This window comes from Syngnathoides biaculeatus, chromosome 3 (genome assembly GCF_019802595.1).
Source record: "Syngnathoides biaculeatus isolate LvHL_M chromosome 3, ASM1980259v1, whole genome shotgun sequence".
NCBI lineage: Eukaryota > Metazoa > Chordata > Actinopteri > Syngnathiformes > Syngnathidae > Syngnathoides > Syngnathoides biaculeatus.
The window spans coordinates 29,466,409-29,491,305 of NC_084642.1; positions in this window are offsets into that span (position 1 = coordinate 29,466,409).

The following is a 24,897-nucleotide window of genomic DNA, read 5'->3' on the forward strand; positions in this document are numbered from 1 at the left end:
TGCTCGTCTTGGAATCCGTGTCTCAAAGCCATCTCCTGTTTGTCTCCTGTGTGCGCGCGCATGTTGCAGCTCTGCCAGTTACAGGGCGTTAACCCAGCATCTCCGGAAGTGGCAGAGAACCAACACAACGTCGTGACCGCATTGGTAGCTGTGAGTGGACACTGGAGAAGAACAACAGCTGGAGAGGACTCAACAACAACACGGGCATGTGGGGGTGGAACTGCTACGTTCTGAAATAGGTAAAGAAAGCAACCCCACAGGGTTGACTACATGGTGACGCTGTGGCCCAGAATGATTGCCTTAATTACCACACATATACAGATGTACGACGCGATGATACGATGAGACTTACTGTACGCTACGCTGTTTTCTTTACACGTGGAAAAAAAATGTCCCGTAGGAACAAGGTGTGAATATTTTAATCTGCTGGAGAATAACATTTGGTCACAATGTCAAAAGGGGGTGTTAGTGAGGTGTTATTAAATGGTAATTTGCCTCTCTGCTTCCTGTATGTGCAGCCTGCTGAATGACTTATGATTTTTATTGTCTTTCGCATTGTCATCCAAACAAGGTTGACCCGAGTTGCTGAAAAGCTGTTTTTCCTCATCCGACTCCTGCCCCAACATTAAGATTCTCGTTGATAGATAAATTTACGAGGCCGGAAGATGAATTGGTATCACGTTGTCGAGCGCATTAACATCCACTCTCACTTAAACAAAGATGTCAGACACATAAACCTAACCATAAATATCTGCCAAGCCTTCTGTCCCCGGATGATGGACGGACTACTACACCGCGGCAGCCAAGATTCAATCTCCTAAAGATGTTACACCTTAGGTTGTTCTCAGATGCAAACAACAAATGGACCAGCTGCTTTGTTGACTCGTTTCCACTTTTAAGTGTATGCAAAGTAACATGAACGTGTGTTCTCTATTTTTTTAAACCTAGCCTTGATGAATACATAACCAAAGGTGAAACCCTGAATTTATCGTATGTTGTGCTCAAATGTCGTGTCATAGATGCACACCGAATAGGAGACAGTGTACAGTATATAGCAGATATTTATACTTGTGTGTGCTGAGATGCGTTGCCGAGTCATTTGAGACTTTAAAACTTTATTTGACTGTTACGAACATCAATCTTAATGATCATCTGTATTTGTTTGCCCGAGTGATACGATCATGTTACACATATTGTTGGGACTGCTGCTCTCACACTCCGAATTTCTTCTTTAAACGTAGCTCATCAAAAAGTCATTATTTGAAAACACGAGATGACTAATGTTGTCTGGGCACCGAGGAGCCGATTTGTTTCTAATGTTGTTCACTCACATGCCTGTTTTGCATCCATAACTGTCTTTTCAGTTGTATTTGCTTTGGTTTGAAATATTGTGTTAATCATACCGGCGCTTAAGAAGGTTGGATTTAGAGCCCAATATCTTTTTATAAGTTGTTTCCCTCTGTTACAGGAAATCCAAAGTACACACTACTGCTCTTTATTTGAAGAATTTATATCTGTAATTACCTCACTGCTTGTATGGGGGTTGGGGTATTTGCTGAATGTTCCTGTTGTTTCGAGAGTGTCATAAAAACTTGTAATCATACAGGTTAGCCACAGTAGTTTTACAATTGATGTCAGTGGTTTGTGTTGTAAATTATCCTACGAGAGGGTATTATTGGGAAGTACAGTAGATTTATTTTGTTTATATTGTCACTCCAGCTGGTTTTACAGCAGAACCATTGGATTAACTTGTTTGAAAAAAAAATTGTATGGGAAAAGTATTTAGGAGTAAAGTGAACAAATGCTGTCATTCTACAATTTAATAGAATTTAACTTTTATCAAGCATCTATGCTCCTATAACAAAGAGATTAGATTCAGTCCTATATTTGTAAACTATTGAATAACATGCACTGCAGCCCACACTATGAAAATATGACATGATTAAACAGAGGGGAATTTGATGATATCATAGAAAATGTATGTTTTGGGGAAACAAACATGCAGTATTTGCTTTCGACACACGAACTGATAAATGCCGAGTATTATATGGATTATTGGGGCACTTGTAGGAATATGCAGCATTCATGAAGCCTGGGAAATGGGTTATTTTGACCTCTGACAATGCAATGTCCAATTTTGAAACCCGCTTGAAGTTGTTCTTATGTACCTGCCTGTCATGAGGGACGCTATAGGCAATAGTATACAATGAACTAACTATTTTTCTTATCAGGTGCGTTTCTTTATCTTGATATACGGTATCTATTTCTTCATAAAGTTACTTCATAAATTTGAAGTTGGACTTGTAATTTCCAAGAAGGAAATTCCTGGCATCCCAACAGTCACAAATGCAGCATGAGCATTTGGGTTAGGGGGGTGGGGGGTTGACATAAAATTGTTCCCAACAGAAACCCAACTGGGCAAAGTGGCAAGTGCTGAAATTCACGCGCATTTGGCAGATTGGCAGGTGTTAATGCCAGGCGCCGATCTGGGCCATGTTTATGTCAAATACATGTAGTAAAGTCTTCCTGGCTGGACAATACTCCCTAATGGGAAATACTTGCTCCTTACTCTGTCTTACTCCTTTGGCAAAGGCTAACTTTTACACACTTGACTGTGTATTTCTGGCAAAAGCTTTGATGGTGTGGAAGTCAACACCTCCGGTCACCCCACATCAACCAGCACCACAGGAGAAGGGAAGAAATCCGGTAACTGAACCGTTACTGACCTCTTTCCTCAAGGAGGCTATTAATTAAAATAATGAACACAGTTTGAGGCTGCAATTATGTCAACTAGCCTTGACAATGTCTGTTAAATCTGCTTTTGTTGGCACATCACAGTACTATACCAGTACCAATTGAAAGACTCACGTAACTAATTAGAAAAGGTCTTTATGCACGCGGACAGATCCAGATTAGAGAAAGAGTGGTCAAACATAGCCAGTCATAGTTTGTACTAACTGTAGATTTTGCAAAGACTAAGCTTACAAAACATTACAAAATGGGTCATGTCGTACTTGCCCATGCTACTTTCCTCAAGTAGCAGCAGCATCACACAGTGCTGATGTGAAGTGCAAGATTGCAATATGACGATGCTGAGAAATTGACCTGTTGATATGCCGAGATAAAAACAACGAACTACAAGGCCTAGTCCTATTTTATACCTGTGGATCAAGACCTCCCTTGATTTTGTTATGCATGGATACATAAATTTCCTGAAGAATGCACACAAAATACGTTACGCTGCAGGGATGTCAAACTCATTTTTGTCGCAGGCCACATTGTAGTTATGGTTTTGCTCAGAGGGCCGTTATGACTCTGAAACCATAAAAAACATTTAATTGCCACATCAAATTACACACAAAATTTATGAGCTAGTTTTGAAATCAGAAATCGACGCTAATGGGTTTTTCAACTATTCATGTTTGGTAACACAAAAATCCTTGTAATATCTCAACCTAAACATTTATGATGACAATTTGAAATTCTGGGACAAATTTTCACGAGAATCATGGAAGTTGACACACTATGTTTGCCTTCGCGGTCCACATAAAATCATGTGGTGGGCCGAATCTGGCCCCTGGGCCTTGAGTTTGACACCTCTGCTTTACAGGAACACTGTAACAATTCATATTAAGTTCATTCTCTGGGTCAAAATGTACTATAAATACTTCACTTGAGCAGTTAAAGACCAATAAAATATTAAATTGAATATTACGTCATATATTGCTCAGTCGAGTAGAACTAGTCCTCCTATGGTATTTGTCAAATGTGTTTTGGCCGTCTCCAGATGTTTGCGCACGCATACAGAGGTTGCAGGTGTAGTTCAAACATCCCACAAATTCTTCCTTAGCAACAAGTGGCTAAATTCATATACTGTAGAGTACTATTAAAAAAGTATTTAAATAATAAGGTTTTATGAAGTAAATATCAGAAAGATGGTTCAGAGGTTAGAGGCCCAAATCCATCCAGGAACAGGTTAAGACTGACTTTTGGTTACCAAATTGTCACTGCATGGGGGCGCCAGTCTGAGGCCACACCTTTGTCGCGCCAGGATGCCATCCTCGGTCTGCCAAGTTGGCAAACATGCGAGCCTTATGCCGATGTGCGGTCAAAGAAAATAGACCCCTTCATTTTCTCCATGCAGGATTTTTCCTGGCGCTCCATCTTCCTCCCGCAGTCCAAAATCATGCATCTTCGAGGCACCTAAGAGTCTAAGGTTGAATTCACACTGCAGGACAAGATCCCCAACTAGTTTATTTTTCTGTTAAATACGAATTTATTTAATGTATTCATTCACATTACAGAAACAAATGAGACTTTTAATGTGCCGGAATACATCCGTGAAGTGACTAGCATGCACACGTAACAAGAGGCGCAGCATGTTAATGGAATCAAATAGGACCGACAATCATCGTTACGCATTTGTGACAATTACAAGGATTTTGTTGTCGAACTGACCATGTCCCCATGTACATATGCTTTAAGCATCTTTCTTTTCCTCAATTTTTTTTCTATTCCTGCATCCACCGTTGCTTTGTTTCTTGTCTCTTTAATCAAACAATTTTGAGGCTTTCGATAATGTGTCATGTAGATCTGGTGAGCGCTAGCTACCTGCATGTCACTGCACTCACAGAAGAAGCATATCCAATTAAAGCCACATACGAAAGAGGCTCGAGTCGGATTTGAAAAAATCTCAATTGTACTGTTCACATTGACGTGAAAAAAAAAAATCTGATACACTTCACATATGGGGTGAAAAAAATCCGAATTGAACTGCAGTGTGAAAATAGCCTTAATTCTCCTTGGGGTGCGAAGGGTAGTGCTATGTCTACATGCGCTTTGTAATCGTCAACCAAACAGTGCAGTGTACAACTCACTTTTTGCCCAAGGTCAATGGCAACCGTAACGAGGTCCAGAAAATTGAAGAATAGAAGTAAAAAATACCAACTACTGTTCTGTGGTCTGCTATACTGCAGTGGTAGATACAGTCGTGTTTCTGGTATGTGGCCAAATCAGTGGTGAATACAAAATCTCCATGGCAGCCGTTCTCAGTAAGCTTGTCCTCTCGTTTTGCATTCACAATATCTTATTAATGCAAAGTCCTCATTACAATCCTTATTTGGAATTGAGATAATGGGCCATTTCTGGCAACGCCTACAGATGCAGGACTTTGCCTCACATGGAACCAAAGCAGCCGCCGGCTCCCACGCTAACACAACCGCTGGTGGGGGCCATCAGACAACACTCGCAACAAGGTGAGAGGAGAAAAGTGAAATTCTAATGAGGCTGGCCACCAGCTACAAAACACACAGAGGCCATGTTCGCATATTACTGAGGTGTCATAGCCACTGGCCACAGGAGGACAATGAAGCCACACTCATCACACACACACAGTTCACAGGTATTCTGAGACGTGACTTCTACAATTACTGTACATTGGACCCGTAGGAAAGGCCTGTGAGATGCAATGAAACACTGCTGCTGGTATCTTGCTGGTCTATATATAGTCAATCTATCTGACTTGAAAGATTCATGAGTATGAACTCATAAACTCAGTTTACTCACACCCTTCTTTGGCTACGGAATATTTTACAAGATACCGCCTATCAATGACTAGTAAAGTCATAGTTGTAGAGTATCCCATCCATCCATTTTCTTAGCCGCTTATGCTCACAAGGCTCACAATAGCATCTGAGCCTATCCCAGCTATCGCCAAGAAAGAGGCAGGGTACACAATAGGAGACTTAATTTTTTGTAAGTGAGCAAATGTTCCGTCCACGACCGTAGGTGCAAAACCAGTACAATTGTAACGTAAAATTTGGTTTGCAAATTGCAGACGGAAAATTATTTGTTGTAAGATCTCAGCATATCAAATTTAAAATTACTTGCAAATATGCATTGTGTAGAAGAGAAGCCACCGCATTTGGGTTTTTGTTTCAGGACATTGTTATGTTAATCAAAAAGGTGAAGGGTATGTGAAAAACATAACTGAGCATTAATCGAGTCTGGCTGTTGGGAAAAAAAAACACACACAGTCACACGGCAGGTTGTCAGAGTGATTATGTTCATTCATGCAGCTTCCTCTGTGAGATCAGAGCGAGGAGCAAATGAATGCATGGCTGTCAGAGTGCCCCTGAGCAAAGCAACATAGGCGTGCGCGAGCACACTTTGCGCCGGCCATCACTCATCAAACGGTGACACATTCAAGTCGAAGCTTAAGGTGAAATTAAAGACACGGGACTGGAATAGAATTTCCATGCCCCGGCAATTTTGCCCATGTGAAAATTGGTATCGTTAGCTTTGGTGTATTTCGTCATGAATCCAGCAGATGAAGGGTGGCCACTGTGTTCAAAATACTAGAATACACACATGACGATTTCAAGGTATTCAAATATCAAATTGACGGGTTCTCTATGCAAGTTGGCGCAATTTGGAAATCCAAGGTTAATGTTAACATTGGTAAAGTTACGACTTGGTTTCAGCTCCTTCGGTCAACGTCACATCATCTGCAAGAGGTATTCAGCAAAGAAGCCTTTTGCATGCCTGCTGCAAAGCAGTCGCAGTGTGAAAAGTTGTCAATTTATGGTGACAATGCCAGTGTTTTGTTCAGGTTAAAGGTGGAGCTGTAGCTGCTATGATGTAAGTGCTTGCTTCCTTTTATTACGTGTCCATCCCATCGTCGTGTCACTTTCCACCACGGAACAAGTGACAATTATTGAACATGTAAAATATTTCAGTTGAGGTGTTTGAAATGTCCATGTGAATTTCGGCCAGCCTTGCTTTCAAGCTGCATGAAGCTTTGTTTTGGGAATAATGCACCCTTAACTGAAGTATCTTTGAGTTATTCTTCTCAATCAGTCTTTGGAGTTCATGTTTTAAACTATCCCTTTTTTGTTCGTTTCTTTGTTTGTTTTTGGTAAGACAGGTGACTTATGTTTTTTTTTTTTACATTCACAACATTTTATAGGCAGCAATATGAGATGTGATTGAAAATGGACTATGTGCAATGTTGAATAAAGAAAAATATAATATATTCAATAAAAATTCTTAAAACAAGTTTTCTTTTTGTCTATTTTTCCAAACAAAGATAGTGGGAAAATGGTTTGAAAGGTGTGTGTGTGTGTGTTTTTTTTTTTTTTTTTTCTAGATTAAGCGTGTGTCATACCAAAATCCTTTTGGGACAGCATATGGTAATTTAGCATCTGTTACTAGTACTACTTAGTTCAGCTTGGTTGGTCCAGATTGCAAGTGATCAAAATGAATAATCATTTTTGTCGTCTCTGAAAGTAAGTACTCATTGGACTTGTGTATTGTCTGCAACAAGATCAAGAGAAATTTGGGTGTCATGTGACGCATTGTCATATTATCAAATGGGGGATTTCTTAAAGGTACCATATTTTGCCTCCAAAGAGTGACCCTCTAAACAAGGATTAAGTATCAACTTCATTTCTAAAAAGACCATGGTTTTGTCATACGAGTGTCCAGACGATCACCCTCTGACAGCTACTTTGACCATATTTGGCAAAGTCTGCCTGAAAGCAAGTAAGCTTCTTTTGGCTTGTCCCGTTAGGGGTTGCCACAGCGTAACATCTCAGATGAACACTCATATTTGCTTGACACAGTTTTTATGCCGGATGCCCTTCCTGACGAAACCCCTCTTAGGGAGTAGAGGCCCCAGTGAGATAGAACTCATGACCCCTAGTTTGCCAAACCAATGCTCTAACCACTGAGCTATGGGGCCTTGGTGAAGTCTGCTTCCTTTTCTCTTAATGTTCATCTTCAAACATTTGTTAGGTTGACAACACTGGATGGGGGACCACAAAGGTCTTAACAAGTGATGTAGATAAGGTGGTAAAATTTGAATGATCTGAATTCGGTCCTGTTGGCTGCAAAATGTCTGGAACTCTTGAATGCGGGGACGATTTTGAATCAACTTTCCTGTTTGCTGAAACACAATAGAGCAGTGGTGTCAAACTCTTTTTTTTTTTTTTTTTTAATCGTGGGCCGCATTGTTGTTGTCGTTTCCCTCAGAGGGGCGCTACGAAAACCATAAAAATCTTCAATCGCCTCATCATATAAACACACAAAATTTATGAACTAGTTTTTGAAAACAGAAATCAACGGTAATGGGGGATTTTAACCATTGTTCATGCTTGGTAACACAAAAATGCTTACATCTCAACGTTATCATTTATGCTATATAACAATTTGAAAGTTTGGCACAGATTTTCAGAAGAATCATGGAAGTTGACACAGATGATTTTCCTTTGTAGGCCACATAAAATCATGTGGCCAGCCGGGTCTGGCACCTGGGCCTTGACTTTGAGACCTGTGCCATAGAGTCATGCCATGTCCACATGATTTTTGATTGTTTAAACAGATTATATTATCTGACAACCAAATTAAAACTCAACCAAGGACAATTTTTAATCTCCAACCTGGATTTTGAAAAGGTTACAATACATAATGTGTGCGTGTGTGTGCTTGTTGCCTCAGGAACAAAAAACAATGTCAAGATAAAAGAGACAAAGTATGCAATTTTCCATTATCAAAAAAAAGTTTTCAGATGTCTTAATGAAAGGTCTCTGACGATCAAAATACATAATGCAGTGATTAACAGTGTGCCGTGGTACATTCGTGTGCCGTGAGCACTCTTCAGGTGTGCCGTGGGAAGTTTTCCAATTTTATGTAATTGCTAAAAAAAAACATTTATTCCAAGAAATAATGTATCATTATTCATCTATTTATGGGAGTGAGGCACAATGACAGACAGAACAAAAAAAATCATCTTCTATTAGATGGCAGGAAGCACATACAGTAATTAATTGATCCATTTTTGGTGAAATTTACTTTTGTTGGTGTGCTGTGGGATTTTTTAATTGTAAAATATGTGCCTTGGCTCTATAAAGGTTGGAAATCACTGACATAAAGGATGAAAAAATATAATTGCAATACTTGTCACCATAGAGTTTAAATCATTTCATTTTGGGGAGCGGTTTTGTCGAATGCCAGTGCAGTGACGTGTTGACAGGTCGGAAAGGTCCATTTCGCCAAACATTCAAACAGGTGTGGGGGCAGTTATTATGTACACTGACACTGCCATCAGAGGGTTGGCCGTTGCTGTTAACAGAGACTGAGCCCCCTCCGATTTTAATGCACGATACCCGATTATGGTACAAGGACAATGATTGCCAGTCGGGGAGCTGGTAACCATAGTAATACGGCGGGTGGCAGGTATTCACATTTCTCTTGGGTTGACTCCTGACTCCCACCAATTCAAATGTCAGGTCCCCCCAAAATTTGGGGCAAAGCTGAGCTGCGGTAAGGGCCAACTTTCTCCTTGAAAAGCACAGCATCAGTGACTGCCGTTGTTAACTGAGCGTAGTTGTTGGTACTGTTCGGCTGCATTTTCATTCAACATCTGAGTAATTTAAATGAGCCAAGGCAATATTTCAAACTCCCCTGTTGCACCACAAAAACGTTCAAGCACAAAAGGCTGGCAGAGCCACCTTTCTGCAAGGCCATGCAGTTGAACAAGACAGGTTAAAACATTTTATTTCAAGTGTTTTAAATCAAATGTCGAGTCATGTTATGTAGGCTGGTCTCAATGACAGAATGTTTTCTTCCCCTTTGTACTTTGCATTTGTTTTTGAAACATGAGGCCTGAGAGAACAGTTGAACAGCATTTAAATATTTTAAATGGGTCTTCGATGGTGCAATTCCTGACTCTTGGACGGGCAACCGATCATCCATCAGGCCAGCTGACAGACATCGTCGGGCTGTCTGGTGAGGCTGCAACCTTCTTACCTTCACCACAAGGAAACACATCTTGATGGAGTACATAGTGCATTTCGATCATCAATCATGTTCGGCATAGCAATAATAACAACAACTACCGGCGGTTATTTGTTGTGCTGGATAAAAATGTTTTTGTAAAATCATGTATTCTGTGTTGAATATGTAACATTTTTCATGCGTGTTAAAATAGAGTGCTTGTATTTTGACAGTTCTGTTAGAAATGAGGTTATATTTTTTTATACAAACCTCCCATCATCTCATTGTTAAGTACTGTTACAGATTCATGAATATTTTGTTTTGCTTCATTGTTTTATTTACTTGTTGAATGTTTCATCTCATTTTTTACTACCTTTTCTTTTAATCATTTATAAACAGTTAATAGTACTTACAACAGTTGTTTTCCTCTTTGGCAGACCGTACTATAAATCTTCCAAATGTTCACCGAATAATTAAAAAGATCATTTAAAAAACATTAGGAGTCACTCTGATAAATACAGTTTGAGGATAAACAAAACAACAGAAGAAAACAAGTTGGTGTTCTGTCATCTCCAGTTACTCCACCCAGCGTCTGCTTCAGCCTTCCAGAAAAGGTGTACATGACTCACAGTTGTAAAATGACACCTAGCCTGGAAAAATATCTCGTCCCATGGCAGTGAACTTGGTGTCCACCATTTTCTTTCATGGAAACCCAATGCTGCAGCGCAGCACAATGCCTGTCGCTGAAACCCAATCAGCCAAATCCCAAATTGTGAACCTGTTGAACTCCTCAGAGAAATTTTCAGTGACAATAGTGTTTACTGCTCCACGTCAAATCTTCTCTCACATCTAGAAAAGTCTCATTTGGCCTCGTGGCACATGAACCCACAAAATGACCTCGCACAAGGAAACATTTACCAGCTTGGATGACCTTGTATTGGCTGACTCCATTCGCTCCCCTTAACTGATTGGGCAACCAATGACATTGGATAGATGACTTCACAAGCACAAGTATCACCTCTCAGCGTTATCTTGACTTACAAGTGCTCCAATTTACAGGTTTTGAATTGTCGGAGTGGCTTGCAAAGGGGTTGACATTTTGTCCAGGGCAGATCACCACCACCCTCCGATCATTAGATGATTAGTAAAGAGATTGACCTGCGCCACCGCCCATCCCCCTAGCTTGTTTTTGAGGGCCATCACCAAAGCGTTGTGTACCCCGGGCAGCGACACACCTTTGCATGAGTGAATTTCAAATTGGCCATCGCCCGGTGAAATGATGAAAACATAGAGCCACAGTTGCAGAAGCACTTTCAGCAGTTTCTTCAATGGGACCAAGACAAATATAAAATGATCACACTAAAGCTACATTAGGCCAAAAATCACCACCAAGAGATCACAAGGTGAGTAACAAGGCATGTCCTTGGCGTCACTTACTAAGCCGTGCACCTTACATGCTGAAAGGATTGTGTCTCAAAATTATTCTTTGTCAATTGTCATACTAGAGCGCCTCCAACTACCGGAGAAAAATTCCTTTGACATACTTGGCAAAATAAGGATGATTCTGATTGTGATAAGCACACATAAAACATTAGTTGTTGTGACCCTCAGCTTGCACCAACATATTATTAATTATAGTATTTATGCAATTATGAAAACTGTTTATTTATTTTTTATATTACAGTAATATTTTTGTTCATGACAATCTCATAATCTTCTAAAAGTACAATGGTAAACGAGCTTTTCACATTGTACTTTTCTACGTTCGAGGTAATAAAAGCACTCGACGACTGTGTTCTTATTCACCTAGTGCATCAAGAGCAACTGGGGGGTGGGGCTGGGTCAACATCTTGCTCAAGGACACTTGGACATGGTCACCCACACGAGCTGAGGGTCGAACTTGCAACCTTCAGGTTGAGAGATGACCACTGTACCACTTGAGCCATAATGAAGTGTTTGTATTTGTTGTGTTGTGTTTGTATCAACTACTGACGCCATACTTCCTAGATGAAAGAAGATGACTTGTTGCCTTTGCTTTGCAAATGTTTTAAAAAATAATAAGTACAACTTCTGAAAACTAATTTGCATGAAAGTGATAAATAAAAGGAAAAGTTTATGTGACTAGCTATGTTGAATGTTTGGAGATAGTAGCAATGACCAAAAAAGACAGGGCTCATGTCGCAGGGTAGATGTATTATTTTAAAGCATTTTTATTCAGATGTGGTTGTGAAAATGCAGATTTGGGCCCAAAGTCCCGACAGTATATTTATTCTATTCATGTGCAGCTTTGGCCAGTCATGTCACAGCCTAAAAAGGCCATTGTCATGAAATGCATGATTTTTTAGTATGTTATTAATGAAAAAACAGCAACCGACATGGACCAATGCGTTTTTTCACCACAAAACATGATTTTGACGTATACAGCTTTTTGTAACTCCCATCAAGAAAATCCTCTCGAGGGATATGTTGTCGAGAAGAAGCAGGAAGTGACGTCCATGGCAGGACCACCCTCAAGTGGACTTGTTTGTTTCTATTAGTTTTACGTCCAGGAAGGTAGCTCATTGTTCCTTCGTATTACCCAAAATGCCAGCTCGTTGCATTGCTGGACATTGCTTGAACACTCGGCAGGATGGATTTACCCTTCATAAGTTTGCAAAGAGACCTGGTTCGTCAGATTGCACGGGTGAAAACGACGAGAGCTTCGTGGGTTCCAAATGAATGGTAGGTGTGTATACAGTTATTAAAAAAAATAATAGTTTGGGGCAATATCTATTTTAGGATGATTATAGGGGTGACACTTAACCTTTAAACGTAGCATTATTTTAACATCCTTTCTCTTTTTGCTTGTACTTGAAAATATTGACTTGTTTAAAATGATTTAGCGTGAATTGTGTGCGCAAACATGGCATCCAGCCGGCTGCCCCTTCTTCTCTCCTGAATCAAATGTTGTTCCAGTCTCCCACAGAGGATGAAGCTTGACAGCTCTGATGTTCAATTGATTTCTGTGGCCGGAGAAATTTGGTTTCCAATTTAATCATCTAGGTGTGTTAATCCAGGTGTTGAATAGCCAAGCAAGGTCGAAAGGTCTTGACATGCATTTTCGTCTGGCTTCAATTGCTTTAATACACGTTTTATTAGACCCTGTAAACATTGTAAAGTGTTCCAGCAGTGGGCAATCAATGAAAGCATCTTGACACACGCAAAACTGTTCAATCAATTTTTAGCTGCAGTGAGACACAAGCAGGAGTAGCGGAACCACCGATCAAAGGAACATTGCATCAAACCACTTGTGATTTTCTGTGGATTTATCTCGAAGCCCCACAGCAGCTTGGGACAAGTTTTCAGGCTCAAAGCATCTTGTTCGCTTTCAAATCTTCCTGCACACAAAATAAGAAGAAATCCCAAGTTTACTGAGCTTCTTATTATTACTATTTGAACCTTTGGCTCTCAAGGAGCACATGAGTAGCCAGTTATGTTGTTCTATCAATAGACATTGTGACATTGTGAGCTCAAGTGTTCATTTGAAATACTTATTTTAATGATTAATCAAATAATTATCAACAGTGATGTGACAAGTAAAGAATATATAGCTGCATGTACAGTGGACCGCTGTGTATTTACGCTTTGGCAGCTGTCTATTACCGGAAAAGACCCTCTGGCAGATGGTCCATCTCTGATACGTCAAAGTATGGGGATAGTGGTTCAAAGGTCGAGGTGTCAAAAAACAGGTACAGATCTCCCCAGCAGGTTTTTGGTGGCCTCCTACCACGTGTAAGTGTATCCTTGCTGTCAATCAGCTCTGCAGTCTCCACATTAAAGTGGAGGATAACAAGCTATTTTGGTTTGTGGGACAGAAAAAAAGCCTTTTATTTTTATGTGCTGGAAACCAACATGCGACGGTGTCCTTTCCACGTCGCTCTCCCTCCCGCTATAGGCCGGACTGCGCGTTCGAGCCCGAGACGCGGATGCATCCCATTCAGCGGGCTGAATACCTTGCTGGTGACGCGTGTATGAAAAGCAAGTCAGTTCATTCCTTCACAAATGAAAAGCACTTGAAGGCTAGTCGAAACGAGGCAGTGATCGGAGTGACATCTAAATTAGTCATGTGATTCATCCCACTCGACTCGTCTGCAGCAGATCAATTGGAGCGTATTCCCCTGACTCCTGAGGATGCTCGGAACACAGAGTGACAGAGTGAGGAGAGAAGAGAATAGATTCATGTTGAACAGCACGTGGGAAAATTGTATAGAAAGGCATTATCTGTTTGTTGTCATGGTAACAGGCAGTGTGGGCTGTGGCAAAAACACATCCCTTGCAAAGAGGCTGTATCAGGATCCAGGAGCTCGACATGCCACTGCTCCCCTCCTCCATTTTGAATGTGGGAACAATGGTTGTGGTGCAAAAGCGTAATGATGCGTTACGCTCACAACTATATGAAACACACACAGATCAGACGAGGGAGCCGAAGGGAGACGCGGAGAGCGTCAAGTGCAGCTGAATTATGCTGATTGTGTGGAAGATGGCTTTGTTTATTCTTGTGCAATTTCAGTGGAACACTCAGAGAGGAAACAAAAATGTAGACGGCGATATGATGTCAAGAAAAGAAATGGAAAGTGGTTTCTAATCAAGCATGGTGGGGTTCAAAATTCCCCTAAATATTGAGGGAGGATGACTTACAAACGCATACATGCTACATGCTTTGTAATTTATAGGACAATATGGAATAAATTTCAGAATACTGAATAAATTCAATCTCTTCATTGTAACTGAGTACTAAAAGACTGTACAAACCACGGTATAAAAATAATGGACCTGAATTTCCGAATGTGTCATATAGTCTCGACCCTGAGCAAAGCTAAATTGCTCAAAAGAAATACAAACAAAAAATACTGGATAATGTAAATTTGGGAGCATGTATTCTGCACTAAACTACTTCTCCTTCTTTTCCTTTCGGCTTGTCCAGATTAGGGGTCGTCACAGCATGTCATCTTTTTCCATCTAAACCCATCTCGTGCATCTTCCTCTCTAACACCCACAGTCTTCATGTCTTCCCTCACAACATCCATCAACCTTTTCTTTGGTCTTCCTCTTGCTCTTTTGCGTGGCAGCTCCATCCTCAGCACCCTTCCACCAACATACTCACTCTCTCGCCTCTGGACATGTCCAAACCATCGAAGTCTGCTCTTTCTTGCCTTGTCTCCAAAACATCCAACTTTGGCCGTCGCTCTAATGAGCTCATTTCTAATGCTATTCTACCTGCTCACTTCGAGCGAGAACCTCAGCATCTTCATTTCTGCAACCTCCAGTTCTGCTTCCTGTTGATTCTTCAGTGCCACCGTCTGTAATCCGTACATCATTACCAGCCTCACCATTGTTTTATACACTTTGCCCTTCATCCTGGCGGAGACTCTTCTATCACATAGAACACCGGACACCTTCCGCCAACTGTTCCACCCCGCTTGGACCCGTTTCTTCACTTTCTTACCACACTCTCCATTCCTCTGGATTGTTGACCCCAAGTATTTGAAGTCGTCCACCCACGCTATCTCTTCTCCCTGGAGCTTGACTCTTCCCCCATCACCTCTCTCATTTATGCATGTCTGTTTTACTTCGGCTAATCTTCATTGCTCTCCTTTCCAGTGTGTGCCTCCATCTTTCTAATTGTTCCTCCATCTGCTCCCTGCTTTCACTGCAGATCATAATATCATCTGCAAACATCGTGGTCCAAGAGGAATCCAGTCTAACCTCATCTATCAGCCTATCCATTACCACCACAAACAGGAAGAGGCTCAGAGCGGATCCCCGATGCAGTCCCACCGCCTTTACTGATGTTATAAATATGTAATATTGTAATAAATAACAATATAATAATACACTTTTGACCCGATGGGCTGCTTGTCCTGGTTGACATTTGCAGTAACGTACTGATTCATATCCACTTTTTGGATGTGTGCTTATTGTGTTGCTACTGTATTACTTTGTCTAGACACATTCATTTACCTGCCAATTCACTGTTCATAGTCGGTTATTCTCTGCTGTAATGCATCTCCAGCTATACTTGTGCTAAAGTGTTTTATATCAGCCGAGCACTTAGGGCCATATTCTCCCGAATGTGCATAAGTCTTTTTAATTATTTTTTTTATCCAGCACTTCAAGTTCTCCATCTCCAGTAATGACTCCAGACACACTCGGCGTGCATAAACGGCTTGTGTGTGCGTGAATGCCCATGAGGCGTGATTCGAAGTCTGAGGCTGGCTGTAAATCCTGGAACAGGGACTTTTCCTGACAGAAATCCATCCATCCATCCATCCATCCATCCATCCATCCATCCATCCATCTTCTTAGGCGTTTATCCTCACAAGGATCGCGGGGAGTGCTGGAGCCTATCCCAGCTATCATCGGGCACGACGCGGTGTACACCCTGAACTGGTTGCCAGCCAATCGCAGAGCACATAGAGACACACATTCACACCTCGGGGCAATTTAGAGTGTCCAATTAATGTTGCATGTTTTTGGGATGTAGGAGAAAACCGGAGGTGCCCAGAGAAAACCCACGTAGACATGGGGAGAACATGCAAACTCGACACAGGCGGGTCTGGGATTAAACCTGGTTACCTGAGAAATGTAACGCTTTACCAGCTGATCCACTGTGCTGCCGCCATAGAAATCCATTTGGAAAATATAGGACTCTGAAACTGAAACTGAAAAGTACTTCCTTTACGGATTCGTCATCACCAGTGACTGTCACGACCCATTGAGACAGAGGAGGACCCAAATGCAGGACTCCGGAGACAGAGAGGTATTTTGGGAAAAGTCTTTATTCATTCAAAGGTCGGAGATCAGGTAGACAGTCAAGTGCAGCAGCGGTAGTCAGGACGTCGGGGGTAGAGAGCAGGTCCGCGGGCAGGCAGGAGTCATTACACGGGAGATCGATCAAAGAAGCCAGGAGTGTCAAAGGAGTCAGGTTTACGGGGTCAGTCGGAGAACAGGCGGAGGTCGGTACACATGGGTTTACAATCAGAGGGGAGTGCAGGAACGGGGCATGAGTTGTGACGATCTGGCAAAGACCAGTTGTCTCCTGGGTCCTATATCGACCGGAGTCAATCAGCCAGCAGGAGGCGCAGATGTGCGCCTCCTAATCAGTGCGACTGCGCGGGAACCCGCACAGCCCGGGCTGGACCGGCAGAACCATGACAGTGACACGTGTTCACCAATCCTCTAACAGGCTACTTTGACGGAGCAAGTGTTTTTTTATACTTTGAAATAAACCCAATAAAAATAATATCACAATACTGTGCTTATGACTGAACACATGTTTGGAGTTCCATGAATGAAAAGGTGGGGTGGCAGCCGTTCAAAAGATCAGCAGTGCCCAACCTTCCTTTCGCCACACATGGGCGGGCCAGTCATTTAAACAGATTCACAGCTAACATTGGTCAAATAAAAACAAATGAGTCAAAATCCAACTCTTCTTCACTCCATTACCCCCACTGGAGTAGTTATGAGCGGCTCTTTAAGGCAAGCTCCGAGCTGCCACCAGCATGTTTGAAGGAGAAATACCCCTTGCAGGTTAAAAAGTCTGCTGGCACCGAAATTTGTTTCACCAGTTATGAGGAGATCAACATTCGTCTGCTGGCTAATTGTGGTAGGGACACATTACGGCTGTTGGGCAGTCGGTGAGTGCATATGGTCCAGGTGCGTCCTGCAAAGTCAGCAGAGGTCACGAGTCAGCACGAGGTTCCGTGGTTGGCTGTCGGACCAGTGAAGCGAATCAAAAAAACTAACAAGATGTCTCATGTACAGATCCAAACACAAAACACCTACATTTAGGGTTGCTCCACCCAGAGTGCAGAGCTGGCTTGTGGGTGCGTTAGTGGTGGCCTGACTTGAGCAGAGAATGCGCGCAGGCGGAAAAGTGTGTACCTGTTCACATTTTCTGACTTATGCACATTGGAGAATATGACCATTATGCTGGTGTTTTGCAACTAAACATTTCCTGTTTCACATTAGTTTAGCTGTTAGTACGGCTTCTCTGTATTTCCTTGTCCTTTTTCTTGCTAGGTGTTTTGCATGCTTAGCTACTCCTGAATCATACAAACATATAGTACATACATACATATAGCAAAAGCACATCTTTGATGTTTCAAGAATTGTGTGCTAGACACGACTTGCTTTTTGGTCTTTGGCAAGACTTCCTTTGAAAAGCAAGGCACAGGTTTAAGCAAGAAACAGGTTTTTTTTCTTTAGGAATGTCAAATGCTTTGAAGCAGTGAATCATTTTAGACCAATTGTTTCATCATGATCCACTGCCTCAGTTTGTCCATCCCTACATGACGACAGACGACAACTGACATACAACAATGCAGCACCCCAGGCTTTCGCGCTCCCAAATCTGCACAGTCGAGCACGAAAAATCATGCAAGGAAATTTTGTTACGAGTAGAAAAAATAGATATTGAAAGACGTCCCTTATTTTGTGTAGTCTTGACATCAATTTACGTGTTTATTTCATAAACGTTGTTAACAAAACAAGCCTGCTCCTAAACAGTAATCAGTATTTGGAAGTTAGGCCAAAGCGCATGTTTGGAGCTTCTTCACATACTGCGAACGCATTTAAGTAGAAAGTCATCAGCATCCTGAGCCTCACCAAACGAAATTCAGTTACACTGGAAACATTTCTGGGATCTAACATAGGTACTGTTTCAGTGCCTAACTATAATAAGAATGAGATTGTGATTTACTTTGATATGATCTAAGTTGTAACGTTAGAGTAGTCGGTCCATTTCTCTAAATGCGAACTGTCATTTTCCTCCGTGGTACAGGTCATCTTGAAGTAGAAAACTTTTCCCCTCTACATCCTTGAGGAAGATATAGATCATCTACTGGTAGCTTTCATTAATGGATTGACAATAGATATCGCTGTAAATTACGCTAAATTATAACAATACATCACAATTCTCGACAGCAATATTGGTTACAATGTATTGCTAGCTTATTGCCACTAACGCCGATTATGTTGAACTTTCAGCATTTTCAAAACATTGCGGATATAGACCGTTTGTGTTTATTCCTTGACCAGTGCATTTAACTTTTCTTCAGATAAAGAATTTTTATTGATGAAAAATTTTAAATTATTAAAACCAATTCCAATTATTACAATAAAATGTCAGAATTAAAATTTTAAACCGTTTTATATCATGTTCTACTAATATCTGTTGAAATTGGAAATGATCATTTCTGAGTTTGAAATTGTTGTTCTCTATTTTTGTTATATATTTTTTTATTTGATTATAGTTATATTAATCCAGTAAGTTATTTCAAGGTTTTGGGATTCCATCCCTAAACACACCCGCAACTTTATTTGCGAGCGCGACTAACCACACCCATACATTTTTCAAATGTGAGTGACTTGTACATTGTTTTGTTTTCATTGTGCATTGTGTGTAAATCCAATCTTGCTTGCAGACTTTTTTTTTTTTAAATAGTTCTGACTTTCCTGCCATAATTGCTGTTTTTTGTCCCCCCAAGTCCCCCGTTTGCTCTCTCTTTCTCCTTTTCTCTCTCTCTTTCTTTCTCTCTCTCTCTGTAATGGTGGATCAAATGTAGAGCAGTTGTTTTTCAACTTTTTTTTTAGCCAAGGCCCACTTTTTTTTCCATTCAAAAAAAATCCCACAGTACGCCACTAGTAGAAAATGTAAAAATTAATCTCTGTCGCCTCAGTCATTCTCACAAGGCACAGTGTATAAAAATCAAGCAAACACAAACAAAATACATTTAATAATCATGTTTTACTCACTCAATGTGACACTTGGGCCTGTTTGAATGAACATAGAGCTGATATTCTTAAGGGTGTTTTGTTTGGCGATGCCGTTTAAGCTTGCTTGGATCCATTGGACTGTTGGATCGTTTTTCACCACACAAAAATGGAGTCATAATTGTTGGATGCCCGGTGAAAGTAAATTCAAATAAAAGATAGCTTTTGCTATATTGCTTCATGCCACAGACTTTCCGGGAGCCAACCGTCTTTGTTTTTTTTTTTTTTTTTTTTACCTCCACTCACACTTGTCCGTTCATCTGAGTCAGAATTTTCTCCAGAGTACAAATATGAGTTAGCATCTTTCCTTTTCAAAAACCTCTCCATCACTCTCCATCCAACATAATTTTATAGCTTAGCTAGCAACAATGCCACTATCACCAACACCTGACCCATCACTTATCAAAGTAATTAGATAACTGTTGCCACCTATGATATAGAAGCAGATTACATGATCACTCTGCCGATTTTTGGACAGGATGGCCAGTCGGCGACTAACTGCGGATTCATTTTCGCCATTTAAATTGGATGATTTCCCACAGCGTACCAGACACTACGCAGTTGTTGGAAAACAATCATGTCGAGTATATTATGCTGCAAAATTACCTTGTCAAGTCATCTGAAAGTACAAATATTTACGTTTACAATTTCCGTTTGAACTGATAATAGGTTGCAGGATAGAAAAGTGACGCTGAAGAGGGTTAACAGAAACAAACAGTGTGTGTGTTTCTTTCATCTCAGATGAACGCATATATATGTTTGGCACAATTTTTACGCCGGATGCCCTTCCTGACGCAACCCTTCTCAGGGAGTGGAGGCCCCAGTGGGATACTAATCCACAACCCCTGGTTTACCAGACTCTAACCACTGAGCTACGGGGCCTCTTAACAGAAACAAACATTAGTTAAAAAAAAATGTAACCGCTCACAACTAACAAATATTAAGTCTAAAGAGTTAGTGCTGATGGAAAACAACCTGCCAACTGACAGAATTAGGATTAAGTTTTGGACGAGGATTAAAGTGGGGAATTAAGAATAGACAGGAGCGTGAGGTGATATTTTCAGGAATGAATTTGGATAGTGGAGGTTGTCTGACATGCATGGAGACAAATGCATACTTTTAATGGACAAAGGCCAGAGAGAGATTCTTATTATTTCAAATCACTAAATCACTCTGAGAGTCTACTGGGCTTCATCCAGAAACATAGGAGATGAGTGACTGAAGAAAAGCACCATAGTGCCGATTTAGCATATGCCTGCTGGTCCCACTTGCCTCTAATCCCCTCTGTGAACGCAGCTGTAAACTGACTGATGTTCACTTTGATTGTCCGTGCATGCTTGAGTGTAAACATCTGCTGTTTCTTCAGGAAAGCCTTGCTAAAAATTATTCTGACCTTTAATATTACAAGAAATACGAAGAAAAACTTGCTTGTAGGGAAACAACAGCCTCGCTCTTACTCTGAACATTACACACACTGCGCCCAGGAGCTCCGGCTTTGCATAAAATGAGCATTGATAAATTTAGCAGCGCTTACATAACTCACGCTCAGTTTGAATCTTACTGATGAGGCAGAAAAAGACATTTATTTGCCTTCAGTCTTCCTCCTCTAATGATTTTTTTTGCAGTAAAGTGGCAAACATGAGCAGTGGGGGCTGCCGCCTTTGACTAAGCTGGTGGGCGAGCACGGGGAGAATGACAAATGTATACTGTAGTATATATACGCATCCTCAAGCTCCTAACACCATCTTCCTTAAACCCAAAATAGAGGAGAGGCCCTATTTAGGTGTTACTTGCATTCATTTTTTCATTCCTTTAGGCTCATTTATGCTTCCAGTACATGAAAAATAGATGGTGTTTAATAAAATGGAATGAAAGCATGAAAAAAAATATCCCCAACTACAAAGAATAAAAGTATTTTTTGACAGCAAACATGGTGATGGTGGAAAAGCCGTCTGAAAGCCATGACAAATGTTTTTAATTGGTAGCCACCATTTCTGTATTCTCACTGGCTTCATGTTTCAGGTGAACCAGCTATAGTTTGTGGGATCCGTATCTGTAAGTTACTAGGTGGTAAACAAATACACATGGTATGAACAGAAGAACCAACATTGAGCATAAATGAGCCTCCAGTCTCTAGTAGAAGACTAAGTGAGGAAACAAATGCATTGAAGATAACGTGTGGCCATAATTGATGATCATGCCGCCAGAATGTATCAAAAGATGTCTTTAAAAAGAAAAGCAACCCTTCGCTTTGCATAATATTCAAACATTTTGTGCTACACTGCATCTGGAGCCAAAACGTGCTCACTGAAGCGTAATGTTTAAAATCCCTGTCATGAAGTTTGTTTTCAAGACAAACATTTGATTTCTTATTCACTGCAGACATTTTAAAGCCACAATCTACTTTTCTGTGTTATTTCGCCAGAAGTCATGCATTTGATGCACTCTTGACGGACACAAGAACAACCTTTAGCGCAATGTTTATTCATCTTTCGAACAGGAAGCAATGACCTCTGTGGGCTGTCATTTACTATAACTTTTGTGCTCAACACAAACATCTATAGCCGAGGGTGGGGGGTGGGGTGAGGGGCTTCACATAATTGCACACCATCGCCCCCAAGGCAAAAAGACCAGAGAGCCATGCCAGAAGTGGATGAGCAGAGGGTATTGAAGAAGACAGGTAAAAAGAATTTCTGATAATAAGATGCCACTGATGTTCTCACACATTAGGTGGTGGTCCATATGTACAGTGTGTACAGCATATACAGTATAAATAATGTATATAAGGCTATGTTCACATTGCAGGTCAATGCAGATGGCTCTGCCGTATGACGTATCTGATTTTTTTCATGTCAGTATGAACAGTACAATTCTTATGTTTTTATAGCTGACTCAGGGCTCTTTTGTATGTAGATCTAAAGTAGATATGGACACTTACTGGGCACTCACCCGACCGATGCGTCATCAAACTGTGACAAACATCACAAGTTTCGGAAAAAAAACTGGCACAGGACAAAAGCAAATGTAAACAAAGGAGCAGAAAAGAGTGTGTGTGTGTGAGGGGGGGTGCTTTAAAGTGTTAAATGTAAGAAACTGTTGATATGGGTTTTACAAAGTCTTTAAAATTCCACAAAAGATGATTTTTTGAAAAACACTGTCAGAGTCGCATTTCATGTACTACCTGTACAGAGGACTGGAGGATAACAGAGTCAAATGATGGATATTAAGTTTGTAAAAGAGGCCTTTTTAAGAAGCTGCTCATGTGGAACACATTCAGGCATGCAGGTGAGCAGTAGGCCTGGAGTGCAAGTTCAAAACAAGATAAACAAAGCATGGAACAAAATCGTACAATTTTAGTGTGGCAAAGGCACGAGACAACAATCGGCTGATGTGATTTTTGGTGGATACACTAAAGGCATAAGGTTTGACGGAAGCCGGGTATGTGTTAATCTGGGATTAGTGATGACTTGATAAGGGATGCAGGTACATCAGCAAGTCGGAAGAAGCCACATCAGTCAACAACACATGCTTGTGTTCACTGTCCAGGAGTAAATCAGGGCGGCAACAAGAAGGACGGATAGACCCTGCGTTCATACTACGTTACATACGCATTTATGGTGCCATCGCACATTTCTACTGCAGTTTGTCAAAGTTACTGTCGTTCCACACAAACAGTTGAAAGTGTAACTGCTTAGATGGAGCTCCAGAACAAGCTTCTTGTGAAAATTTGGAAACAGAGAGAGGAGGCAATCTTGTAGTCAACATGTTTGTTGACTACAAGATTGCTGTAGGAGAAATTGGCACCTTGCTGTCCATGCTCTGCTGCTACAAAACAAAAAGAGAGTGGAATGCAACAAAGCAATAGTGTTTCAAAATAGTCAAGCAAAGGTAAAAAAATATGATGCATTAAAATTAATCTGTCAAATAGAATTAATCTGTAAAATAGTAGGAGTAAAAATGTTCCCACCAACTTCTGTTTCAAAAAAGGATAGGCTAATTTTAGTGATATGACACTGCTATGATGTCAAAGAAATTTTATTGTAATAATTGGAATTGGTTTTGAATCATAAAAAGAAAGCATGTTTCCTATAAATATGGTAACCAAAATATTAACTCTGTAACACAACAGTTCTACAACACTACGAACTACAACTGCAAGAATGAACTTTCATTACAAACATCATCATCAAATATCTCCTCCATTGAGTGTTATATTAATAAGAAACTATTAAACTCTATTGAATTTGGGTGTGGATAGAGATTAAGATTAAAATATATACATCAATTTTCTTCAATTTATTAGGGGTCGGGTCGCAGGGACAAAAGCCTAAGGACAGAGGCCCACATTTCCCTCTGCCCCGCCACCTAGTTCAGCTCTTCCCCAGTGATCCTGATGCGTTCCCAGGTCAGCTGTAAATTAGTCTCTTCAGGATGTCCCGGGTTGTCCTCAGTGCTTCCTCCCAAGGCAACGTGCCCAGAAGAGCTCACCAGAGAGGTGTCCAGGAGACATCGTAACCAGATGCTTGAATCACCATACCTGGATCCTCTCGATGCAGGGGATTAGGACCCTTCCCAGATGACCGAGCTTCTCATCACTTTAAGGAAAATCCTGGACACCCTGCGGCTTGTATGTGTGATCGTGTGACGATCCACAGTAAACATAAGTGAGGGTGGGAAAATAAATCGACATATAATTCAAGAGTTTCGGCTTTTGGCGCACCTCCATCTTTGCCACGACTGTCCAACTCTCTTTTCATTCAGCCCTCGCTTGTGATCCATACCCCAGATACTGTAACCCCTCCACTTGGGGCAGAATCTCTTTCATGCCCCAGAGAAGGAACTATGCCCTCCATCTTTTTAGCTTCAGATTTTGAGGTGCTGATTTTCATCCCAAACATTTCATACTCAGTTTTAAAGTATTCAAGTAAGAGATGAAGCCAACTGTTGCGCACCATCTGCAAAAACCATAGATATACTGCTGAGGTAATCAAACCAGACCCTTTCAACAACTCAGCTGCGCCGTGAAATTCTGTCACTCAAGGTTATGAGCAAAATTGGTGAATATGGGCAGTTTTGGCCCAGTCCAATTTTCACTGGAAAATAATCCCACCGAGGGCCGGCAATGTCGACCAAACTATGACACCAGTTGTACAGAATGAACAGCCCATATTAGCAGCTCCAGTATCCCATGCTCTCAGAGAACATCCAACAAGAACCCTTGGTGGAATGGGTGAAGACCTTCTTGAAGACCACAAACCACTTGGACTAATTATATGCACAAAATACTTTCGCATTCAGCAACACAGCTAA